The following is a 21,758-nucleotide window of genomic DNA, read 5'->3' as shown; positions in this document are numbered from 1 at the left end:
CGAGTTGGTCCATGTTGTGGCCTTCTGGTGGTGCCACGTGTCCAATTCTGGTGGTGCCACGTCACACCTATCGCGTGTCAGCCTTCGAACTTAGAAGAATCATAACTCTCGCATACGAGCTCCGTTTTCGATGTTCTTTATATCCACGCGTAGGTAAAATCAAGATCTAAAACTTTCATTTAGACTCTGTCGGCTAATTCTCGACCGATCTCAAATTTAACAGTAGGAGGCGTTTAGACTGTTAAATGACCGCGAAGAATTCGTAACTCCTTCATACGAACTCCGTTTTCGTCCATCTTTTTACCGTTGAGTTCCTATTAATGAGATCTTCAACTCTCATTTAGGTCGCGTAGGCCAAAAACCGCTCGAACTAAAATTCGAGTTTCGGGTCGTGCACTGCTAAGCCGAATCTTAGAAAAATCATAACTTCCTCATATGAAGTCAGGTTTGGGCGTTCTTTTTACCGAAGTTCTTAGTTCAACATATTCTACAACTTTTGTTTAGATTGCTAAGGCTAAATCTCACTCTATCGTAAATTCACTATTTACGCTTCCCGGTGCCGTGCCGGTTTTGCCGTAAAACTTCGACGGGCCATAACTTCTTCGTTATAACTCGGATTTCGGCGTTCTTTATATGTACGGAAACCTTGTGACATACTCTACATCTTGGTTAAGATTATTTATTCTAAATAATCTTTTGTCGAAAAGTCGTTTTCGACCCCTATTGCCTCTAAATTGACTAGCCCGGATTTGCGGGCGTTACATATAAGTCAAGATTTAGCATCCATTGATCATGTCTAAGCTTTAGGAAGCATTAGGGCAGAATATCACCACCTTATAGAGTTTACGGCCTAAGGACCATTTCCTTATGTTTTTATGGTTGTAAATCCTTATGGGGGCATGTTTTCTTTGATGTTTATGGTCCTAAACACTTCAAGGAAGGATCAAGACTAGCATCCAAGGCTTAGGAAGGGACTAGGGTTCATTTAACCCCATTTAGAAGAGTTTACGGCCCAAGAACTGTTGGATATAGTGTCTAAGTTCATAACTATATTTGGTATGTACTTGACCCGACCCGGCATGGTCCATTTGGGTTGCACTTCACCTGAACAATTCATGGATAATATTTGAGAATAGTACAAGTTATGATTTATTAATATATTATAAGTTCTAATATATTAATATAAGATCATATTATTTAATTAGTAGTGATCTATAATTAATCTAGGATTAATTTAGTGATCAAAGATATTACTAATTAAATATGGGCTTCTATATTTATATATTGCGAGCTTATGCTTATTTTCAATGGGCTAGGCTTGCATGGAGAAGTCCATGGATACTCCATGGAGCTTTAACCCATGGATCTCATGGAAATGAAGAGACATGGGTATTAGGGTTTACATGGATGTAACCCTAATCCACCACACTATATAAAGGAGGCTTTGGTTCTTGAAATCATACTAGTTGACACTTGTTGAGGTGAGGGAGATTTCAAGATAGTAGTATCTATTCTCTCAAAGTTCCAAGTTTGTGGTGATTTGTGATTTCCACTTGAGGCATCCACACTATTGGTGCTAGGCTCTAAAACTCCAAGCAATCAACTACAACTTCAAGGTAAGTGTTTCTACTAGCTTTATTTGATTCAAGTTCCCCATGCCATGCTAGTTAGGATATAAGCCTTGGAAAATAATTATTTGCATGTATCTTAGACAAACATAGATCCAAGGTTTATTAGGGTTGCATGTACACTTAGGAAGTGTTAGAATGCTCAAAACCCATCAGTGGTATTAGAGCCTAGGCTTGTTTGTTTGATACTTGTTGCAATATGCTTGAAAAAGTCGAAAAATTGCTGTCTGACTGCTGAACTCGCCGAGTCCATGGGGGGACTCGCCGAGTTCACTTGTATCTTCAACCTACTCACCGAGTAGGTTCATGCACTTGGCGAGTAGGGTCGACAGAGTGCAAATTTTCGACTTTAGTTGCTGGAAATGGATTAGAAACATTACCCTAAACTGTTTTGGTACTTGAAAACCTGTTTTAGATGGTGTAATGTCTTTTCTAACTCATTTACAACAACTAGTTATCAAAATTACAAAGATTAAGTGTGATTTTGATATATGAAAGTGTTCATGTTCATGATCTTGTTCTTATGATGTTTAGATGATCATAGGAATTATTTGTAACCTATGTGGTAGATTAATTCTTGATCATAATGTGATTCAATGGAGTCCATAACTTGTCCTCAAATTATGGAAAACCAAAAGTCTCTTGGATTGAAAACCATTAAAAAGAACACATGAGTTAGAAAAGTGAAGAGTCTTCATTTTATTACTCTATTAAACTCATAAGTTACAAGAAATGAAAAGTTTTGAAAGTTTACAAAACTTGCCCTCAAGTTTTGGAACAAGTAAAGTCAAGTTACAACTTTAGTTCCAACCGTTAGAATTTTAAAAGTTAAAATTCAACCCTTATACTTATATTATTATGATTTAATAATTATATATATATATATATATATATATATATATATATATATATATATATATATATGTATAAGAACAAAGTCGTCTTACCGCTAGTACGTCTCATTCACGAAGCCGGTCTATAAGGTGGGTATAAGGTTGTTGCCTATAAAATGGTGACTTAATGGGTGTCCACTCTTACCCACCGCTTGCTTGATCAGTGGAGGGTCGTTAAACGAACGGGTAAGACATGGGCTTATAAATTCTCATTAAAAGTATGATGAATATTATAAAGTAACTAAGTGTTTTATTAAATTCCCAATCTTAGTTACTTTAGGAAAAATGTGAATAAGGTGCTAATCCATGAAATTACACTTTACACTTTGTTTAAGTCGTTGGTGGAGCGTGTGTGGTTAATCGGCACACTAACTTGGACTTAACAAGGTAGGTAAAGGGTGACTTAGGGTTTATTATAGTATCGATGGAGCGTGTGTGGTTTACCGGCACATCTATTGAGTGATAAACCTTAAGGGTACCAAGTGGTTTGCATGGTTACTTCACACCTCGTTTTGTGATCCTCGGCATCCCAGTCACAAAACTTGGAGGGCACACTCGAGATTGAAACATGCCTTTGAAAAGTTCATTGAATCTCAAAGAATCTAGGAATTTCTAAGAACCAATCAAAAACCTAATATTTTAAATGTTTCGGTTTTCGTGGTGGAAATTGGTGAATCGTCATTCACCTACCTTTCAAATATGGTATAGCTTAGATTACGGCATACCTCTTCTAAGTTATATTATATTGTGATTGGATCCTAGCCTTAATATTACATTTGGGTGTTTTATTAAGGATACTATTATATCTAAACTAATCTTGTTCTCTTCTTTTCAGATGTCTTCAAACAATGCTGCTTCTGGCTCTAATCCTAATGGCTCCTTTACCCTTATGAACTTGTGTGGGAAAGTCACTTTTGATGGATCCAACTTCAATGAGTGGATCAAAAACATCAGGATGATTACCCGCTACGAGGAAAAAGAATATGTCCTTGACAAGGAGCTTAAGGAGATTGATGAGACCACTGCAACTCCTCAGGAGATCGCTGACTTTCGGGCACATGAAAGGGATGCTACGAAAGTGGCTTGCATCATGATGGCCACGATGACAGCGGAACTCCAAAAGTCTTATGAGGATTTCTACCCTTATGAAATGCACCAAAATTTGATGGAAAGATACCATCAAAGTGCAAGACAAGAGAGGTATGAAATCATCTGCTCCATGATAACAACCATGATGAAGGACGGGGAATCCGTCACGAGCCACATGCAGAAAATGCAAAGGTATGTGGATCATTTGCTGAAGCTTAATGTGAACTTCCCTGAGGATCTTGCAATAGATATCATTTTGCACTCCTTACCATCGTGCTATGTTCAATTCCACATGACATATCACATGAATAAGGAAGAAGTCACCCTCAGCAAACTTCAGGGACTTCTCAAGACCGCAGAATCAGGTCTTAAGGGGAAGTCGGTTGCTATCACTCCTACTTCAAACTCAACTCCGGTTTTGGCAATCGGGAAAAGTCGAGGGAAGAAAAGGAAGAGATCCTCGAAGGGTACCAAGGCTCGAACCCTTGATGGCTCTTCTTCAAGTGGAACCAAGAAAGGTTTCGTCACTCCTTCTTCTGACCCAAAAGAGGCTGAATGCTTCTATTGCCATGAAAAGGCTCTTTGGAAGCGGAACTGCCCAAAGTACCAGCAGGATGTGAAGGATGGGAAAGTCAAACCCAACCATGCAGGTATTTACACTAACTTTTCTAATAACTCACCCCATTCTAAATCTTGGGTCCTTGATACCGGTTGTGGTATTCATATTTGTTGTGACTTGCAGGGACTAAGAAGAAGTGAGAATGTGGAGCAAGGAAGAATAAACTTGATCATGGGGAATAGGAAAGCTTCACCTGTCACCAAGATTGGAGTTTATACTTTATCGCTAAGTAGTGGGTTTAATTTAGATTTGAATAAATGTTGTTACTCGCCAGGAATGGCAAGAAATATTATTTCCTTTCATGCTTTGTACAAACAAGGGTTTACCTTTTCATTTAATAATGAAGTTGGTTCTATTGATGCTTTCTTTAATAATGTTCTTTATTTCAAAGCATTACCTTGTGATGGTGTGTATGAAGCTGTATCTGTTGTAGATAAATTAGGAAAGAATGTTTTGTGTATTGATTCTATTAATAATAATAACTTGGATAAAGCATCATTATGGCATTGTCGTCTGGGACATATAAGCAAGAAATGCATAGGCCAACTCCAAAAGAATGGAGTCTTGGAGTCATTTGACCTAAAGTCAGATGATAGTTGCGAATCATGCTTACTTGGAAAAATGACAAAGTCACCCTTCACAGGCTCATGTGAGAGGGGTGAAGGTTTGTTGGACCTGGTACACACAGATGTGTGTGGACCATTCAAACATGCCACAAGGGATGCTAATCGTTATTATTTGACTTTTACTGATGATTACAGTAGATATGGATATGTCTACTTAATCAAGCATAAGTTAGAGACTTTCGAGAGGTTTAAGGAATTTAAACAGGAAGTCGAGAATCAATTGGGCAGGAACATTAAGATGCTTCGATCCGATCGAGGAGGTGAGTATCTTAGTTCAGAGTTCCTCGACTATCTTAGGGAATGTGGGATTGTCTCACAATTGACACCTCCCAGGACACCACAGTTGAATGGTGTGGCTGAGAGGCGTAATCGAACCTTGTTGGATATGGTTCGTTCCATGATGAGTCGAGCTACGCTACCAATCTCATTCTGGGGGTATGCCTTAGAGACTGCCGCCCATATTCTTAATCTGGTCCCTACAAAGAAAGTTGCCAAAACTCCTCACGAGATGTGGACTGGTAAGGTACCTAAACTAGACCACATCAAGATTTGGGGTTGCGAGGCTTTCGTGAGACACGAGACTCATGATAAGCTCGAACCTCGAAGCAAGAGGTGTATTTTCATCGGCTACCCACAACAATCCTTTGGTTACCTCTTCTACAGACCTAGTGATAATGTGGTCTTTGTAGCAAGAAGAGGAGTTTTTCGAGAGAGAGAATTTATAAGCCAAGGAAACAGTGGGAGGCAAATTGATCTTGAAGAAATTCAAGAGTCAAGTGGTGAAGGAACTTCAAACCCTAGCCCTCAACTTGAGGAGGAAACTCCTGTTGAGCCAGTTGATGTGCCTGTACCTTTGAGACGTTCTACGAGAGTTAGGAATGCACCTGAGCATTATTATGGCTTCCATATTACTGCGGAAGGTGAGACACTTATTAGTGATGAGACACTAGTAGGTCTGAATGAACCTAACAGCTACACGGAAGCCATGGCAGGCCCTGAGGCTGCTAAATGGAAAGAGGCTATGGATAGCGAGGTACAATCCATGTATGACAATCAAGTTTGGAACTTGGTTGAGAATGTACCTGGTCGTAAGACTGTAGGGTGCAAATGGGTCTTCAAGAAGAAGACCGACATGGATGGTAATGTACACACTTATAAGGCTAGACTGGTTGCAAAGGGCTTCTCTCAAATTCCTGGAGTGGACTATGATGAGACCTTTTCTCCAGTAGCCAAGATTAAGTCTATTCGGGTTCTGTTGGCCATAGCTGCATTTCATGACTATGAAATATGGCAAATGGATGTCAAAACCGCTTTCCTTAATGGAAAGTTGGCTGAAGATGTTTACATGAGTCAGCCAGAGGGTTTTGTCAGCAACGAGTACCCTAATAGAGTGTGTAAGCTCGAGAAATCCATTTATGGATTGAAACAAGCACCTCGTAGGTGGAATCTTTTCTTTGATGAGAAAGTCAAGGAATTTGGCTTTTCAAGGAGTGAAGATGAATCTTGCGTCTATATCAAGGCTAGTGGGAGCATAGTCAGTTTTTTGGTACCGTATGTGGATGGCATACTACTCATAGGAAATGACATCCCAACCCTGCAGGAAGTAAAGTCCTGGCTTGGGAAGTGTTTCGCTATGAAGGACCTTGGTGAAGCTGCCTATATCCTAGGGATAAAGATTTTGAGAAACAGGAGTAAAAGATTAATTGGACTTAGTCAAAGTACCTACTTGGACAAAGTGTTGAAAAGATTCAACAATCATAACTCCAAGAAAGGTGAGTTACCCATTCAGTGTAATGCCAGATTGAGTAAGTCACAAAGCCCTAGTACTTAGGCTGAGATAGCAGAAATGAGTCGACTACCTTATGCTTCAGCTGTAGGATCGATCATATATGCTATGACGTGTACTCGACCTGATGTAGCCTTTGCTTTGAGCATGGTTAGCAGGTATCAGGGGAACCCTGGCAAGGAAAACTGGACTGCGGTAAAGAATATCCTCAAGTACCTGCGAAGGACTAAGGACTGGGTCCTTACCTTCGGTGGGAGTGATGACTTGAGAACTATAGGGTATAGTGATGCTAGCTTCCAGACTGATAGGGATAATTTCCGCTCTCAGTCGGGCTGGGTCTTTACCTTAAACGGAGGAGCAATCACTTGGAAGAGTTCCAAGCAGGAGACAGTGGCTGATTCTACTTGTGAATCAGAGTATATAGCGGCAAGCAAGGCAGCAAAGGAGGCTATATGGCTAAAGAACTTCATCGGAGACCTTGGAGTTGTACCAGCTATAAAAGAGCCAATGGAGATTTTCTGTGACAGCAATAGTGCGGTTGCCTTAGCCAAGGAACCAAGAGATCATGGGAGATCAAAACACATTGACAGAAAATATCACTTCATCAGACATCGAATAGAAGAAGGGATCCTCGTGGCGAAGAGGATATCATCAGATGAGAACCCAGCAGATCCCCTCACGAAGGGACTGAGTAGGGTTAAGCATCTCCAGCATGCTCGGAGCATAGGGCTAAAGGATGATATAAGTTTTAGTAGTTAGATAAATTATGAAATTTGTAAAGTGTAATTGACATTTGATGATGAATAAAAGGTGTTTTATTTATGAGTAAAGTGTTGCTATCTCTTGTCGATCGTTTACTATATTTCTTTTGCATGTTTTGACTTCCAGAATAATTATGTTTGGTATATCATATTATTCAAACCTCCACAGTCGGTCATATGTCGGAAGTAGGTATGAATCAAGACTATCATGATTGGTTGCAGAGGTCTAAGGTGTTGGACATGGCTACAACAATCATTAGTGCTCATAAGTTCTGAGCATTGGATTCAACCCACGCTCACTGGAATCACTTCATGGAATTTTATCTCGAGTGATCGTGAGACGGTAATATCATATAAGTCTTCAAACCTAGAGATATGATTTGTTACTTACGAGTTGGTTATGCATTGATTGTACGAAAACGCATTGGTAACTCGATGTTATAAAACGTGCTTTTGTGTGTAATTCAATGAGTGGTAGAACAAACATATGAGTCGAAGTTTATCTGTTCCTTCTTGGATTAGAAGCTGATATCTAGGCCCCTCGATGATTTTGTTTTGACCTATGTACCGGGCCCGATCAGAACTAAATTGATGTGTTCAGTTGAGTTCTATGTCAAACAAATCGGAAATCGGGAAACAAATGCTGGACAATAAGCAAGACAATGTTCCATGTATTTGTCAAGCTGAAATCTAGAATAGAGGATTATATGATCACTTATCTAAACGGCGCGTTCTAGTTCAACAGAGTTTAAAGAGCTACGATTGTTGATCGGTTCCTGAAGTCATACTTGCAACTATAGTTATTAGACTTATCCAAGTGGGAGACTGTTGGATATAGTGTCTAAGTTCATAACTATATTTGGTATGTACTTGACCCGACCCGGCATGGTCCATTTGGGTTGCACTTCACCCGAACAATTAATGGATAATATTTGAGAATAGTACAAGTTATGATTTATTAATATATTATAAGTTCTAATATATTAATATAAGATCATATTATTTAATTAGTAGTGATCTATAATTAATCTAGGATTAATTTAGTGATCAAAGATATTACTAATTAAATATGGGCTTCTATATTTATATATTGTGGGCTTATGCTTATTTGGAATGGGCTAGGCTTGCATGGAGAAGTCCATGGATACTCCATGGAGCTTTAACCCATGGATCTCATGGAAATGAAGAGATATGGGTATTAGGGTTTACATGGATGTAACCCTAATCCACCACACTATATAAAGGAGGCTTTGGTTCTTGAAATCATACTAGTTGACACTTGTTGAGGTGAGGGCGATTTCAAGATAGTAGTATCTATTCTCTCAAAGTTCCAAGTTTGTGGTGATTTGTGATTTCCACTTGAGGCATCCACACTATTGGTGCTAGGCTCTAAAACTCCAAGCAATCAACTACAACTTCAAGGTAAGTGTTTCTACTAGCTTTATTTGATTCAAGTTCCCCATGCCATGCTAGTTAGGATATAAGCCTTGGAAAATAATTATTTGCATGTATCTTAGACAAACATAGATCCAAGGTTTATTAGGGTTGCATGTACACTTAGGAAGTGTTAGAATGCTCAAAACCCATCAAGAACATCCCTTGGCTTTAAACTCCATTGATCATGTGTTTCTTGATGAATTATAAGTGTAAAAAAGTTCATTCTAAGCACACAAGAAGCTAGGGCAAGTGTACTTATAAGATAGAAGCTTGATTGGGTGTTTAAGGTCCAAGAACACTAGTGTGTGTTCTTGGTGTTTTGAAGAACACTTGAAGATCTAAGTGAAAATGAAGAATGAATGGATGAAATGATGTATAACAACTAGATGTTAGGTTATAACAACAAATCAAGTTAAGAAACACTTATGTTTTCGGAAGATCGGGTGAAGCACGGGATGCTACATGAGAGAGAATGGTAAGTGTTCTTGAGTTTGGAAGTTAGGAAGTGAAAGAATGGAGAGTAAACTCATGCCTAAGGCATGAGTTTGCGGCCTAAAGAGAGTTCACGGCCCAAACTCTTCTTGTTTGGCCGTGAACACCAATCCAAGGTGTTGATTGTTCCATTGCTATCCCGATATTCTAGAAATCACTTCCTTTTATCCGTTCGTTTCATGAATAATTAATAAAACTACTCAAACGGACTTTAAACCGGCTAAAATTTAGCAGAAAAGTATTTAACTTTTAATTGAAATTCTGGACTGTAGGGTTTGTACGGATGAAAATTTTGGGTTGTCACATCATCCCCCCGTTAGAGGGAATTTCGTCCTGAAATTAGAGTTTAAGCAAATAAGTAGTTACAAATAACTAAGTAAAGAGATGAGGATATTTCAATTTCATTTGATCTGTGAATTCAGGTCCTCCTTTGGCGTTCCAGCGAACCTTCACAATTGGGATACACCTTTTTTTCGTTTGCTTGACCTCTCGTCCATGATCTATACAGGTTCTTCCACGAAGTTGAGGCTCTCGTTGATCTTGATCTCGTCGAGTAGGATTACAAGAGTCTCTTCGGACAGACACTTTTTCAAGTTTGAGACATGGAAAGTAGAATGTACATGACTCAGTTCACATGTTAGATTGAGTTTGTAAGCTACAGGGCCGATCCTAGCAAGAATCTCGAAAGACCCTATGTATCTTGGATTTAGCTTTCCACGCTTACCGAAGCGTATCAAGCCCTTCCAGGGTGAGACTTTCAAAAGGACTCGGTCTCCCACCTAGAATTCCAAAGGTTTCCTTCGCTTGTCTGTGTAGCTTTTCTGACGGTCTCTAGAGGCTTTCAATCATTCACGAATCTGAACGATCTTCTCTGTCATTTCCTGTATGATTTCCAGACCTGTGAGAGTGCTGTCAGGAACTTGTCCTCTAGCTAACTGGGTGTCACCCACTTCATCCCAGCACAGAGGGGATCTTCACTTTCAGCCATAGAGGGCTTCAAATGGAGCAGCCTTTATGCTTGTGTGGTAACTATTGTTGTAGGAAAATTCGACAAGGGGTAAATGAGTATCACATGCCTTCCCAAAGTCGATCATACAGGCTCTCAACATATCTTCCAAGGTTTGGATAGTCCTCTTACTCTGCCCGTCGGTCTGTCGGTGGTAGGCTGTACTCATGTCCATTCTTGTTCCTAGGGAACACCATGCAGTCGTACAATCTGCCTAATGTATGTTCTTATTAGTTTCTCCATTTTGTCAGTCTCTTTGATTGGTAGGAAATGCGCGGATTTGGTCAATCTGTCGACGATGACCTACCGAGTGTTGTGCGCCTCGGTCATGACTACGTCTCTGAAGCCCCCGTGTTTCAGTGTCCAGATTCGGTACATGAAGTATAACGCTCCGCAACCCTTGATTTCTAAGTTCTTTTCCATTCCTCTCAGGGATTTGCTTGCCACATTTTTAGGTTTCAAAGCGTCGATCTGAGCCTCCTTATGTGGACAAGTGTGAATGGATTGTCATAGTCAATGATTTGACTCTACAACCAAAGTATTCCTTCCAACTTAGGGTGTTAGCTACTATGTTGGCCTTGCCGGGATGATAATGAATTTCGTCTTCATAGTCATTGAGTAGCTCGACCCACCGTCGTTGTCTCATGTTGAACTCCTTCTGATCGAAGATGTGTTGCAGGCTCTTGTGGTTTGTAAAGATAGTAATTTTTGTACCATACAGATAATGTCTCCAGATCTTCAGGGAAAACACAACTGCTCCTAACTTAAGATCATGTGTGGTGTAATTGACCTCGTGCATCTTCACCTATCTTGAGGCATAAGCAATGACCTTTCCTCGTTGCATCAGAACACATCCGAGCCCTTGGTTGGATGCATTGCAATAGACCACGAAGTCTTCTATTCCTTCTGGGAGGGATAGTATTGGTGCGGCGCATAAGGCTCGCTTCAGTGTTTGGGATGCGTTCTCTTGTTTCTCTTCGCGTTGAAAGGCTACGCCTTTCTGGGTCAGTGTAGTAAGTGGTTTCGTGATACTAGAGAAGTTCTGTATGAACCTACGATAGTAGCCAGCGAGACCCAGAAATTAACGAATTTCAGTAGGTGTCTTTGGTGTTGACCAGTTCTCAATAGCCTTGATTTTGGAAGGGTCCACATGTATTCTCTTTTTGCTAACGACGTGGCCCAAGAATTTGACACTTCGAATCCAAAAATCGCATTTGGAGAAATTCGCATAGAGCTTCTCCGATCGCAATGTTTCTAAGACATTTCGTAGGTGTTGACTATGCTCCTCCTTACTTTGGGAGTAGATAAGTATGTCATCGATGAAGACGATAACAAACTGATCCAAGTAAGGATGGCACACCCTATTCATCAGGTCGATGAATACAACTGTTGCATTGGTTAATCCGAACGGCATCACTACAAACTCGTAGTGTCCATAACGAGTTCGGAAGGTTGTCTTCAGAACATCCTCCTCTAACACTCATAATTGGTGATACCTGGATCGTAGATCTGTCTTCAAGAAGTAGTTTTCTCCTTGAAGTTGATCAAATAAGTCGTCAATTCGGGGTAGGGGATAACGATTTTTAACGGTAAGCTTGTTGAGTTCCCTGTAGTCGATGCACATACGAAACGATCAGTCTTTCTTCTTGACGAACAAGACCGGTGCTCCCCATGGTGAGATGCTTGGCCTAATGAATCCCTTCTTGAGAAGTTCGTTAAGCTAACAGGAAAGTTCCTGCATCTCCACCGGTGCCAGACGATAAGGAGATTTGGCTACTGGCATAGCCCCTGGTACTAAGTTGATTCTGAACCCGACTTGGCGTTGCGGTGGTAATCCCGGTAGTTCTTCTGGAAAGAAGTCGGGAAAGTCGCGTACTTCTGGAATGTTCCGAATTTCCTCTACTTCTTGACTCGCATCTACGATGTGTCCAAGGAATGCGTGATTTTCCTTTCGCAAGCACTTTTGAGATTGTATACTCGAAATGATGCGAAGGCTCGTACTAGATTTATCGCCGTAGATAACTAGGGTTTCGTTGTTTGGGAGTTTAAGATGAACTGCTTTCTCAAAGCACATGATGTTGGCACGAAGATGACTTAACCAATCCATACTGATTATGACATCGAAACTTTTAATTGAGACTGTCATGAGGTCTATTTGGAAAGAATGACCATCTAAAGTTAGAGTACAACCTACGAATATGCAGTTTGTACTTTCCGTTTTCCCGTTTTCCATTTCTACACTGAATGATTTCTCTAGTGTACGTGGTTTTCGTTTAAGTAAATGAACAAATTTCTGGCTTACAAAGCTTCTCTCTGCTCCGCTATCGAATATTATGCGTGCATATGAATTATCGAGGAGAAACGTACCAGTAACTATCGTAGGATCAGCTACGGCTTCATCGTGGCCCATAGCCAAAACTCGTCCCACTCCGCCGGTATTTGCTGCCTTCGGGCAGTTTCTTTTGAAGTGACCTACCTCGCCACAACCGTAGCAAGTTTGGTCCACCCCAGCATTAGGAACTGGAGTGCTTGGCTTTTCGGGAGCCTTGCAGAAATGGGCAGTATGCCCCTTTCTGTTTCAGTTGGAGCAATGCATTTCTCGGCAAGGTCCAGTGTGGTGGAAGTTGCATTTGCTGCACTTCGGAAGGTTACCCACATAAGGCTTTGCTGGGTAGGGGTTAGTAGGAATGGCAGCATGTACAACAACAGCAACATTTAATGTAACTAGTTGTTGTTTCTTTGAGGATTCTTGTGAAGACCCTCCTTTCCTCTTGTTCCAACCTTTCTTCCTATTGTTGTTGTTTCCCTTTTGTTGATCGGGTGAAGCAATTGTTGTGTTCTGGTAGTTTCCATGATCGATAATAGATTGTGCCAGTTCTTTATCACTGTCAAAAGTAACAGGCCTTGAATCTAGCACACTTGCTTGTATCTGAGTTGACAGTCCCCAAATAAATCGCTCTATTTTCTTGCTCTCAGGAGAAACCATATCCAGGCAAAGAATTGCCAGATTCCAGAATCCATTGGAATATGTTGATACATTAGAATCAACCATCTTAAGACCCCAAAGTTTCTGCTCGAGCTTTTGCATTTCCCACGAGGACAGTAGTCTCTCATCAGTGACTTAACGTGGCAATTCCACCAAGTTAAAGCCCTGTCAGAAAAGGTGCAAGTAGCAAACTTGACCTTATTGTTCTCTGGGCAGGCGCAGATTTCAAAGACTGCTTTGGTCTTTTCTATCCAGTTCCATAAAATCATCACCCCTCTTGTTCCATTGAAATTACGGGGCTTGGCATTCGTAAAATCCTTGTAGATGCACTCCCTGGGATGCCCATGACTCTCGCCATGGTTAGAAAGAGGAGTACCAATTCCCGATCCACTAGGGACAGGAGTATGGATGTGTGACATGGCAGCCTCTACTGCCGTAGTGACAACCGCTTGGAACATAGCAACGTCAAACTGAGGAGGTGGAGGCAGTTGTGGTGTCGGTACGTCCGCACCATTGTTACGCCTACGATTTCTACGAGGCGGCATTTTTCAACTATAAGTTGAAAAGATAAAGGCAATGATAAGAATTCAATAGTATAGAAAATGAATGTGTCTCATGAACTAAATCGCCATAGTTCAACAACAAATGATAGTATGAGTTCCTGAATAGATTAGATAACATGCCAAAATTACTCGTATTAATGATGTAAATAAGTTTGGGAAAATGACCTAACTAATGGTCTTACATCATACTATAGGGGAAAATCTTGGCAGTTTAGAAGCCTAATTAAGTACTTGGAAGACAGGAATAATTTATAAACAAGTGCTACTTAGAGCATAGGTAAGGTAGCTAATTGTTGCTGCAGAGTCTCATTGGTCCTCCGGGTTCTTTCCATCGCCTCTTCGAGATGGCGAATGCGGACTGTGTTGATACCAGAGTTGGCATCAATCTCCACTACTCAGCCGATGGCTGCCCGACCTTGTTCAACATTCCAAGCAATCCTGCAGACCATGATGGCTAGGGCTCGGTCAGCCGAGCCACCCTTGCTTATGTTGTAAAAGCTTCCGTCTCCGTTGTAAGGTAAGGGTTGACCATGTTCATCGCTCTAGCGATTCAAGTTTGTTGCCCACAAGGGTGTGGGACCTTGAAACGCAGGTCGGGGGTTGAGATTTAGAGCTTGACCCCCTTGGGGTAGGTTGTTGAATTTTGGCTTGGAGTCAGAACCATCCGAAAAGCCTTCTGCGAGGTGATCATCCAAAGGGATTGGATGGTCATCTTCTGGCTCTTCATCTAGCCATCCAGCATTGCCCTGATTTGGGAAGTACGGGTCTCCAGGGATATGAAATCCAGCCATGTTATCTACGCGAGAAGTAGGAGTAAAAGAATCAGTTTCAGAGACATACTAACTAAGATATTTATAGTAACATGAAATACTCCTATAGTATTTTAAGTTATGTTTTGTTCTAAAGTTCTCAATGTAGTAGTGTTGGTAAGGTTTTAGACTTGTTGTCATACCACAACTATTCCTGGGCATATGCTAATCACTTCTCAGAACAGCATAGTTGATCAAGCTATGCCACTCCCAGAACTGTCCATACATCTCCAAGCCTGTTTGTGATATTCAACAATCGTAATACTTTTGTTCTGTCCTAATGACACTGATTTTAGTATGAATGCAAGTATGTATACTTAGTTAAATATTTTATTATTTAAAAGTATATACTCTTGGTTAGAGTATTTTAATCCCATTGTATTTATACTTAGTATATCTTTTATGGGTTGATATACTCCATTCCCTATAAACAATGCTCTGATACCAATCCGTCACACCCCAGAACCGAGAACGGCGGAAATGTTCTGGGGCGGAGGACGTCATGTATAGTATCACAACACAGTAATAGCAAACAAGTAAACAAACATCATCCACTACATAAAATATATAATTTTAATACATATGTGTTCCTTGTAATGTAATAGACACCAAAAATGAACGATCAAAATAAAAGATGTAACAACCCGAAACTTTGCTTCCTCGCCGTAGCCGTTTCCGCCAAAACTCGTCTTAAGCAAATTGTTCCGATTTCGTCCGGAACTAAGTCAACTAAGTCAAAACCTTTATTTTGACTTGGTAAGTATCCCAATAGGTTGGAATTAAGAGAAAACGTCCCGAACTAGTAAATTGAAAAATAATAATTTCAACCATATCGCGTAACGGCAACTTAATCGGGTGCGACCCAAAGCATCGATTAACGTCGGTATCGGGTAAAATTCCACCGTGTATCCAAGTCAAACCATATTTAAAGTGTATTAAGCCTCATTTGAAGCTTTTTCACTCTCTCTCTCTCTCTAACCTCTCTCCACAAACCCATTTTGTTAAGCCAAAATCAACCATTTCAAGCCTTAAAACTCCAAGGTATACATCCTAGCTCCTAGTATAACATCCTTAGGCTTCATTTTCGTGTTTAAATCATGGGACAAGACCATAAACATGAGTTTACGGCCCTAGAACTATCCTAGGCCATAAACTCACATAAAAGGGGTTTTTTGGAGCAACAAAACCCTTCCAAACCTCAATTGGACCTTGAATATGGCTAGAGGACTTTATGAAATGGAATTAGAATGCCTCAAAACAAGATTTAAAGCCTTGTATATGAGTTTACGGCCCTGGAAGGTGCCTAGGCCGTAAACACATATTTAAAGGGGTTTTATGCCATTTAACCCTTCCAAGACACAAACAAGACTTAGATATGATTTTTAGAATATTGGAAATGGACCTAGAACACCTTAAACATAAATTTTGATGAGTTTGTGTGAGTTTACGGCCAAGGCTTGTGCTTGGGCCGTAAACTCCTTAAACAAGGGTGTAAACTCACTTCTAAAGTGTTAGAATGCCATCCAACACCACCAAAAGCCTTGGAATAAATTAAGGAACCAACCAAAAATAGATTAGATTCCTTAAACACATCATAAACCCTCTAATTGAGAGTTTACGGCCAGAGCATATGCTCTAGGGCCGTAAACTCATAGAAGTATGCCATTTGAAGCCCTTAACTCACCCTAAGCCTTGTAAAAATTAGTTGAACCACTTGTGATTAATCCTTGGCCTTCAAATTAATTATTTTGGATGTGGGTGAGAGTTTACGGCTGTAAACTCTTAAGTTTACAGCCATAGACTCTTCTATAAATCCATGTAATGATTTAGTGCCTTTCAAATGTCCAAAAGCCAAACCTAGCAACACCCATTATTTGAATTAAGGCCATTTAGCTCATAGAAACACCCTCCATGAGTTTACGGCCGTAAACTCATGGGGAATGGGTGTTTAGGCCGTAAACATCATTACGGAGTTTACTCTTAGGGAGTAAACTCAATTTCCAAGTCCCTCGCTTCAATTCCCGTCCGTAGATGTCACCCGGGTCACTCCAAACACCCGTTTTGAGGTGTTTTCGTTCGTTGGAGTGTAAATTCATATCTAATTAGAATTTGTGACTCTAATTAGATATATTTGTATGCTATTTAATATTACATAGGAACCTCGCTCGTATTCAAGCCTCGGTTCGACGTTTAGCATCCCATTCGACACTTTCCGCGCCCGGTGAGTTCATACCCCTACCCTTTTTCAATGGGTTTTCAATGTTTTCAAGGGGGGAATACAAGCAAGAGTACAAGAATATCTTGTACTTAAACTTATGATTTTAGATAAACGATTTCATACTTGTACATTTTTAAGGATTGAAAACCCTTTTAGTAAAATGTTTTGACTTGCAGGTTGTTTGTTTAAAATCGATTTTCAATTCTTATTATATACTGTCATATTGTATAGTTCTCAGTTGATTGTTCATACTTATATTGATAGAAAACATAAAACATTGTGAAGTCTGTAATAAAATACCTTAGGTACGAGTATATAAGTCAGACACCATAAAGAACACATAAAACTTCGATATGTCTTTAGTAATGCACCTCGGCTCGAGTGTAAACGAATAGTTATCATTAGAAAACATAGAACATTTATAGTGTCCTTAGTAATGACACCTAGGCCCGAGTGTAAAGGACAGGTACGTTAGAACCTAGTTAGTCATAGATACCACTTCCCTAGGCGAGAAGTGATGAGTAATCTTAAAGATTGGAGACACGTCCTTGGTAACACGCCCCTTGGCACGAGAGTGGAGGACTACCCCTGTAACCAGAATCTCCTATCGTAGGAGAGCGTGACTTGAGTGTATAGATCTATACGGAACTGACAATCCCGCACCTGGCTGCTAGCTACAGCTGAACCGCAAGGTTCAAGAGTGACGAAAGTCATAAATAAGATAATGGCCCCGACGCGAGTGATATCTAGTTTGAGTATGGTTAAGGACTCGCAATCTAGATTATTAACACTTTAGACTCTTTTACTAGCTTTATGTACGTAGTAAAGTTAAGGTACATTTAGGGATATGACACACATTCAGGAAAACATGGGGTTTTCCTATGGACAATAATGAACATAATCAGAATTAGTAATGATACACACACACATTCAGGAAAACATGGGGTTTTCCTATGGATAATAATGAACATAATAGGAATCAGTAATACTACACACTTACACGCATAGGAAAGTATAGGATTTTCCTGAGTAACAGTAGTTTGTAACCATAAAAGTGTAATGAGTTAAATAATTATACTTTACAAAATCATTGAATAATCATGTTTTTATTATTCATCAGTTACTTTACTTTCGGATTTAGAAACTATGTTTACATAAGAAAATATAGGATTTTCTTGGTTAACCGCTTTTTCAGGAAACTAAAGGAACTCGTTCTTTTCATAAAACAAACCGCTTATGAACTCACCAGTTTTATGCTGATTTTCAAACCGCTTGTATTCTCAGGTCCGCTTTAGACAGGTACCCGACGATCTCTTTTGGTGAAGACGGAATGCATAGAAGATTCGTCTCTCTTTTGTTTAATTTATGTATCTATGAAAACTCATACTACTTTACTTTTCAACTGATGTAATGATATCTATGTAATGTAAATGTTTGTGTTTTAATTTGCTTACTATGTACATTGGTTATGATTCTCATGAAGTCACCTCCGCCCCGAGATGTTTCCGCCTTCGGTTTCGGGGTGTGACAGATTGGTATCAAAGTCCTTGTTTATAGTGAAATAAGTATACCAAACGTTACATGGTATAAGACTATAAACATTTAGGGGCCTAAGTGTCTGAACTAAAAGTATACCTCAATATAAAAGTATTTTCAAAAAGTATACAAGTATCCTAGCCGTCGAGAATCGTATCTATAAATAGAACAGAACATAACTAAATGGGTTTTGTATGCTACAGTTAAATCTGGGCAGTTATGTAGTCGTGTCTAGGATCAATATAGCCTGATCAACAATATTCATTCGAGACATGGCCAACATGTGCTTGGGAGTGAATGTGGAATGCAGCATACCTAAAACTTACCCAAATACCACAAGGAACGAGTCGTCGTTGCGATGAATCGTGAAATACTATGGAAGTATTTCTGGATCCAACCTTGTTGTAGAAGTTCCTCATTCAAGTGTTGCCCCTCGATCATTCCATTTTCGATAAATGTCTGCTTTGATAATTCATTCCTATTTATTCGCTTAACCAAATTATATGTCTGTCATGAAGAGATATCCTTTGTTTCATATCTCTTGATTCAGTTTAGAGGACTTATTATCCTCTTTTCCTAATCTTTTAGATCGAGATGTCTTCAAAGAAAGAGCCTATCCCAAGGAACAACAACTCTTCACCGTCATACTCCTATTCGCACGACTACTTTCTGATACAAACAACTGTTACCGCTACATTGGCAGCTGCAATGGCGATTTTGAACCCTGGCAAGTCCAGTGGTCCAGGAAGTGTCGTGTACTCTCAAAACCATAAAAATAATCAAGAACACCAAAACGAGAATAATCAGAAAAATAAAGTGTTCTGGGAAAAGCGAAAAAGTCAAAGTTCCTAAGGACCCTCCAAGAAGCTCAAAAATATGGCAGCCCAAGTTGCTACTAATCCCGTTGCTGTTCCTGTAGTTCAAACTACCACTGTTCCTGTTGCTGTGCCTACAGCCCCAACACCTACTACTAAGTATGCTGGTAGTCTCCCTTGGTGCGACAAATACAAATATCACCATAATGCTTCCGGTCCGTGTATTAATAAGATTTGCAACAAATGTGGCATGAAGGGTCACTTTGCTCGAAACTGCAAAACGCCAAGTCGAATAATTGGTCAAGCTTCCGGATCAAATACCGTACGTGATTTTTATAATTGTGGAGAGATCGGGCATTTCAAGCGAAACTGCCCAAAAGCAACAACCCCCAACAGTGTCAACAACGCTGGGATGGTCTTAGCTTTGAAGCAGGAGGAGACAGCCGCCAATTCCTCCAACGTCGCGGGTATATTTCTTTTCGACAATCCTTGTCCTCGTATTCTTTTCGAATTCGGTGTTAAGAAAATTTTATTAACCACTCATTCATTTATTGGTTAGATATAGTCCACGTCTAATAACCGAAACAATGACCATCAAGATAGTTATCAGTGAGAATGAGTGCATAAACGACTTATCTCTACATTGTGTTCTTACCTTGAGTAATCATACATTTCTTCATTAACCTGATGTCAGTTTCAGTAAGAACTTTGATGTTATCTTCAATATGTATCGATTGATCCCCGACTGTGTTGATATACCTCGTTATAGAAAGCTAGTCATCTCAATCTTTCCTCTGATCAGATCCTTATAATTCATGGTGGCAAGTTTAGCCCAAATCCTTGCTTCGTTCAATGCGTCAAAACTCGAAAGTTCCTGCAAAAGAAGTGTCAAGTATTCCTAATCTATGTGATCAGCGAGAAACAAGGAGTTAAGAACCCCAAGAACGTCTCTGAAGACTAATATTGTTGATATCTTTCCGAATAGATCCCGATAATTCCTTCCGATCGCCAAGTTGAGTTTCGTATCAACTTAATCCTTGGATCTATCCCAGTAGCCAAACCTCCGTATCACTTTGCTCTAACAGAAATCCATTCCAGTGTGACTGAGAACCTCTATATACCCAAACTCCCTGGACGAGCAAACTAAGATCATAAGCCAAGTAATCAAGCGTATGAAACCGAGCCATGTCCCATTAGTGAAGGTTCCAAGTGAGAACCTGAATTCGCAGAGGAGCGCGAAGACCCGATACAGTAGTCATATCCTCATCCTTTGTCCAGTATCTTGTATCTAAATTCTTGAATTTCGGGATGAAATTCCCTCTAACGGGGGGATAATGTAACAACCCGAAACTTTGCTTCCTCGCCGTAGCCGTTTCCGCCAAAACTCGTCTTAAGCAAATTGTTCCGATTTCGTCCGGAACTAAGTCAACTAAGTCAAAACCTTTATTTTGACTTGGTAAGTATCCCAATAGGTTGGAATTAAGAGAAAACGTCCCGAACTAGTAAATTGAAAAATAATAATTTTGACCATATCGCGTAACGGCAACTTAATCGGGTGCGACCTAAAGCATCGATTAACGTCGGTATCGGGTAAAATTCCACCGTGTATCCAATTCAAACCATATTTAAAGTGGATTAAGCCTCATTTGAAGCTTTTTCACTCTCTCTCTAACCTCTCTCCTAAAATCCATAATGTTAAGCCAAAAATCAACCATTTCAAGCCTTAAAATTCCAAGGTAAACATCCTAGCTCCTATTATAACATCCTTAGGCTTCATTTTCGTGTTTAAATCATGGGACAAGACCATAAACATGAGTTTACGGCCCTAGAACTATCCTAGGCCGTAAACTAATATAAAAGGGGTTTTTGGAGCAACAAAACCCTTCCAAACCTCAATTGGACCTTGAATATGGCTAGAGGACTTTATGAAATGGAATTAGAATGCCTCAAAACAAGATTTAAAGCCTTGTATATGAGTTTATGGCCCTGGAAGGTGCCTAGGCCTTAAACACATATTTAAAGGGGTTTTATGCCATTTAATCCTTCCAAGACACAAACAAGACTTAGATATGATTTTTAGAATATTGGAAATGGACCTAGAACACCTTAAACATAAATTTTGATGAGTTTGTGTGAGTTTACGGCCAAGGCTTGTGCTTGGGCCGTAAACTCCTTCAACAAGGGTGTAAACTCACTTCTAAAGTGTTAGAATGCCATCCAACACCAACAAAAGCCTTGGAATAAATTAGGGAACCAACCAAAAATAGATTAGAGTCCTTAAACACATCATAAACCCTCTAATTGAGAGTTTACGGCCAGAGCATATGCTCTAGGGCCATAAACTCATAGAGGTATGCCATTTGAAGCCCTTAACTCACCCTAAGCCTTGTAAAAATTAGTTGAACCACTTGTGATTAATCCTTGGCCTTCAAATTAATTATTTTGGATGTGGGTGAGAGTTTACGGCCGTAAACTCTTAAGTTTACAGCCATAG

Source organism: Lactuca sativa, chromosome 8 (assembly GCF_002870075.4).
Source record: "Lactuca sativa cultivar Salinas chromosome 8, Lsat_Salinas_v11, whole genome shotgun sequence".
In the NCBI taxonomy this organism is placed as follows: domain Eukaryota; kingdom Viridiplantae; phylum Streptophyta; class Magnoliopsida; order Asterales; family Asteraceae; genus Lactuca; species Lactuca sativa.
This window is presented reverse-complemented; position numbering follows the sequence as displayed.